Here is a 6,000-nt window from a genome sequence, read left to right on the forward strand (position 1 = left end):
AAAAGGGACCTAAGGAGCAACATTTTCACACAGAGCTGTCAGAGTAAGTGGTGGAGGCTGGTACAATTACAGCATTTAAAAGACATCTGGATGGCTATATGAATAGGAAGGGTTTGGGGAGATATGGGCTAAGTGCTGGCAAATGGGACTAGATGAGGTTAGGATATCGGGTCGGCATGGATGAGTTGGACCAAAGGGTCTGTTTCTGTGCTATACATTTCTATGACTCTGGAGGGACAAGAGAAGCACATACTTGAGAACACCACCACCTGAAAGTTGACCTCCAAGTCTCTCACAATACTGACTTGAAAATATATCACTGTTCCTTTAGTGTCATTAAGTGAAAATCTGGAACTTCTTAGCTAACAGCTTAATTGGTGAGCCTACAACAAATAGACAGCAGTGATTCATGAAGACAGCTTATCTCTACTCTACCTTCTGAAGAGCAATTAGGAACGGGCAATAAATGTTGGCTCAGCCAGCAAAGTCCACATTTCCTGAATGAATAAATGGAGCTTTCAATCAAACAATGATCAAATCAGTTGGATAATTAATAGAGTTGCACTTTCACATCAGTTGCCTTTCATGCGTTCAATTAATGCTGTTAAGAACATTTTTGACTCATCATTGAGTGTTTTCAAATGCACACATGGGATTCTCGGTCATTGCAAAAATTAATGGTCATTAGAATATTTGGTTAGTTATTGTGGAAAGTAATTGCATACTTCATGCTGTGGTTCAATGATCATTTTTAATTGCATCTCTCTCTTAGATGGTTCATTAATTTCAAGTAATTTTGTGTCATTCATTTATCATTTCTCTGTCTGGCTTCACATTTATATAGGTGTTTATCTGTATCATGTGAGGCTGTAATATTCGAATAAAAATTTGTCATAATCCAAACTTTGATTAGCATCCTAAAATCTACCACATCGAATCATGAACATCAGCAAAATAGGGCTTCCTGAGCTGTGGTGAATTCTGCAATTCCATAATTTCTAACCTTACTAACTTATTTAGTTGCTCCATCTTTAGTGGCTGTTCCTTCAGTTACGAAGTTAAAAGTCACACAACACCAGGCTATAGTCCAACAGGTTTATTTGGATCTATAAGCTTTCGGAGCACTGCTCTTTCATCAGGTAGCTAGTGGGGCAACATCAGAGGACACAGAATATATAGTAAAAGATCAAAGTGTCATAGAACTGATGCAATGTATTGAACAAAACTAGATTGCTGTTAAGTCTTTAATCGCTTAGAATGGGGATGTAGGTTTCAGATCATTAATATATAAATCCCAGAACATCTTTTAAGTCACATTTTGAAGATAGCTTAAGGTTTTATAGAACAAAGGCGACATCTCAGCTTAGACAATGCATTAAAGGTGTGAAGTAGAATCTGTATCCCAATCTTGAGTCAGACTGGTTCAATTTCCAAAGTAGGAATTTATAAAATGAAACATTGCTGGAATTCAGAAGCAAGCTCAGCCTGGTTCTCTCTGTCTGATTCCTATCCTGGAAGAACTTGTGTTTGATTTTGCCTTTTGTGCCAAAGGGTGTTTATGGGAATTATTGCAAGTATTTTGGAGTAGCATCATTAAGTTGGGATAGTTTGTTGGGTTTTTGGATAGGATAAGTTATTTGGTATTCTGTTTTCTGCACTTTGTGTTTCATTCAGTAATCTTATAAACAAATTCTGTTTTGTTTAAAACTAAGTGGTTTGACCAGCTGATTCTCTCCTGGAATACCCACTTTACACCTGCTTAAAGCAACTAGCAAAGTTAGGGTCTGGGCTACCTTCTTGAAATGTCTGGCCTGGTCCATAACAGTTTGCAGAAGCTCACTTATCAGTCTCATTAATTCATTCATTAGATGATGCAGTCATTTACTAATAATACCTTTTGTACTTGTGATTTGAACAAAATCGATCAGTATTAGGAGAATTTGTGCTTATCCCCAATAACTGTCACTATTCCATTTAACTTAAAGCTATAACACAAAAAATGCATTTATTTCCTAGCGCAAGAAAACATACATACGTTAGCAACAAAGGCATCTTTAAATAGCATGGTGACTCAGTGGTTAGCACCACTGCTTCACAGCACCAGGGACCCGTGTTTGCTTTCAGCATCAGGCAACTCTTTGTGTGGAGTTTGCACCTTCTCCGTGTGTCTAGATGGGTTTCCTCCGGGAACTCCGGTTTCTTCCCACAATCCAAAGGCGTACAGGTTAGGTGAAATGGCCATGCTGAATTACCCATAGTGTTCAGGGATGTGTAGGTTAGGTGCATTAGTCAGGGGTAAATATAGGGTAGGAGAATGGGTCTGGGTGGGTTACTCTTTGGAGGGTTGATATGGGCCGAAGGGCCTGTTTTCACGCTACAGGGATTCTATGACTCTATGACTAACTGCCTGCAAGTTGTGCACATTTTGAACAAAATAGAATCTATCTGCAAATACAAATCTGCAAGTGCAAATTCACCTCAATGACTTATTTATCTGTGTGTGTGTGTTAGTGTGTGTGTGAGAGTTACTGTGGGTATGAGAGAGGGTCTGTGAGTGTGTGTGTGTGAGAGAGTGTATAAGGTAGTGGGATCACCTGTTGTGTGACATGAACCCAAATGTGAAATTTTTTAAAAGTACTTGATATTTCAGAGCACTAATTCATGTATTGTGGGAAATATCAGGTTCTTTAACAGGAAGCACAGGAGATCAGAAAATGTATGTAAATAGTCAAGATTTAAATGTAGGTTTTCAGATTTGGGTCCTTGAACAAAGACATGCACAAAATAAATGCATGTATTGCAGTTAGAAAGGCAATATCTTATTGGCCTTTATTGCCAGGTGATTAGAGTACATTCATAAGGAAATCTTGCATCTGTTATACAGAGCTTTGGTAAGATCATACCTGGAATACCATGCACAGTTTAGTCACTGTCGGTGGCAGGATATATTTACTTTGAAGACAGTGAAGCAATGGCTCACCAGATCGATTCCAGGGATAGAAGGGTTTTCCAGCGAGATGATATGGATAGAATGGACCTATGCTCTCAGGTGTTTAATGAAGTAAGAAGTCATCCTCTTAAGACATATTGAGTTCTGAGGGAACTTGAGTGCTGAGGGGACTCCCCTTGCCTGGGGAGTATCAAACTTGTGGGCACAGGCTCAGGATAAGAGGTCTAATACTTTAAGATTGATATTGGGAGGTTTGAGAATTCACTTATTCCATAGGTTTGAGTAGATTTAAGTTTGATAGATTTTTGGACTCAAAGGAAATTAGGGGATATGTATCAGGGTGAGAAGGTGGAATTGATGTCCCACTTCTCTTCTCTCTTTCATCTTTTTAAGAGTTTCAAAATCACAGCATGGCTATCTTCTGAAAGAGGGTCCAGGTCAAGGTCCAAGTCTAGATACTCAGGGGGGTTCCATTCTGCCACTGAAGCAATAATCTGTGTATTCCATTCTTCCAGGTCTTCTGGTGAAGACAGGTTTGGAGGTGGAGGTGGGTGCATGGACATGGTAGTATGGAAAGACCTCATTACGATCATTTGCTCACCTTGACTATATGTTGTAACCAATATAGCTTGGATATAACTAGTTGGTGTGCTCCTGCTGTTTTCCTTTTTACATGCATAAGATTCAAAATCTGAACTTCACTGATCAGAAAACAAGTCCACTTCTCAATTTGCAGTAAGGATTTTCTCCCATTCATGTGTGGTGGAATCTGTATGTTAAAAGTTTGCATTTCTTGAGGCAGGCCCTACTGGAAAATAGAAACTGAAAAAGAAACCAGAAAAGGAAAACGTAGGAAGAAAGTTTACCTTGTCAACTTCTAAGGAAAAATAAATAAACTGATATGTGGAAACCAAAACTTTAACTTAGCTATAAAAGGAACAGAGATCAGTTGGAGCAATGACAGCCTTTCATAGTAAGTTATTGATTGTTAATTCATGTTTAACTTATATTGACCATGAAGTAGGAAGCTATCTAAAATTCTATTTAATATTTGCTTTGTTGACTCTTGAATAGCAAAAATTATTTTGTTTTAAACTATGGAATTTTGGAGCTTCATTCCTTCAATAAATACACTGGATTTCAGATTTTTTCAATGTTTTAAAATGGTTACTGGTCTTTAACAAGATTGTAACATATGGTAAGTGGAAAATATCTTAAATAATATTTTAAAACCATTTCAAAGATTTTCTAAACAATTGATTTTTCAGGTATTAATCTGTGATTTCCAAGTACATTTTAAATAATGGACATATGCTAGATTTTTTCCAATCCTCAGGAAATTTTCTCACAGTTTACAAACTTGAAAACTGCTACCACTGGACACTTGGTTAAAGTGGACCATAAACTGTCTGTGTTGTAAAGTTTGAGGTTTGGGCTGAATGGCCCATTTCTTCACTGTGCATTCCATACAATTCTAAGTTACCTGCTGGAAATTTGACAACTTGAATTTACTAGTTGAAAAATGTGAAAGAAGAGGATAGCAAAGAGACTTTGCTGTGGAGCATTCTGGGAGACATTGTTTCAGTCACCACGACTGATCAGTGGAGTGAGGAAAGAATCTGGTGTCATGGAATGCCTGGGATAAGTCGGCTCAGTCATCATGATCAGTGGAGTGAGGAAAACCACCCTCCTGTGACTTATAAACTGTAAAATGGGCATTAAAATGACCAGTATTAAAGTGCATAGTGTTAAATCCTCTACGTGATGTGTTTCTACATTGGCCTTCCTAGCTAATGTTAAAGCTGATGTCCTGTTTCTGCAGGAGTGTGGAATATTGCACCTCAGCAGCTATAGGTCGAGCTTGTGGACCCATGGGGCCATCAGTTTGGTTGGGAAGCAATTATAACCGTTCCTCTGGTCTGCGAGGAGGCAACTTCACTATCTCCGAGGTTAAGGAGGTGATGGGCGGGTGCATCCTCGTTACCGATGTGATGTACAAAAATGCTCCCCTGAGACTGATTAATGTGTAGACCCCAGCGGGTAAGAGTAAATGGTTGGCCGTCCTGCAGCAGCTTCCACTGTTACTGGCGACATCAGCCCAGTCATTCTGGCTGGAGACTTTAACTGTATCATTGATGCAGATGGACGATCTGGTGGGGGGTTAGTAAAAATGCCAAGCTGCACGACGCCTTCAGCACCCCTGCAGATGGAGTGCAGCGTAGATACACCTGGTCACGGGCAGACGGGTCTATCTGCTCAAGGATAGATTACCTGTTTGTGTCCCGAACGTTCTCAGTCAGATCCACCGACGTCAAGCAGGTGTTCTTTTCTGACCACTGCCTCCTGCTGGCCGACTGTCACCTACAGGACGAGCAGCGGGCTGGTAAGGGAACGTGGAAGCTGAACACCAAGCTGTTGACACCAGGAAACAGTGAGGAGCTCAAGAGGGATTACGCAGATTGGAGAACCGTGAAGCCCCTCTTTGAGTCTCCAGCAGACTGGTGGGAAACAGTTAAAGGCAATATCAAGAGGTTCCTCATCGTCAAAGGTGTTCAGGAAGCGAGAGAGAGGGGGGCAAAACTATCCCAGCTCCAGGAAAGTATGCAGAACCTGCTCCTGCTGCAGACGATGGGGGTCGATGTCACAGAGGACCTCCAAGAGGTAAGGGGCCAGCAAGCCTCGCTCTTTGCCTTGGAGGCGTCCAAGATAATCGTCAGGCAAAGGGTCCACTCCGTGGAGCAGGACGAGACGTGCTCACGTTTCTTTTTCCAAAACGTGTACAAAGAGAGCTCCGTGCTCAGTAGCCTGAAGGAAGAAGATGGCTCGGTAACGTCATCTCAGGCTGACATCATGAGGATCAGCAAATCCTTCTATGCCAGTCTGTATGACTCGAAGTCAACTAATAGTGCAGCCTCCCAGTCGTTCCTGTCCTCTATCACGGAGGTCTTAGACGACAGAACACAGCTGAGGCTGGACCAGCCGCTATCTCTGGATGAGCTGACCAAGCCCTCGAGTCCTTCACAATGAATAAAACTCCCGGAAGCGACGCC

This window comes from Chiloscyllium plagiosum, unplaced genomic scaffold, assembly GCF_037043375.1.
Source record: "Chiloscyllium plagiosum isolate Xiang-an unplaced genomic scaffold, Cpla_swu_hap1 HiC_scaffold_3, whole genome shotgun sequence".
NCBI classification, from domain to species: Eukaryota; Metazoa; Chordata; class Chondrichthyes; order Orectolobiformes; family Hemiscylliidae; genus Chiloscyllium; species Chiloscyllium plagiosum.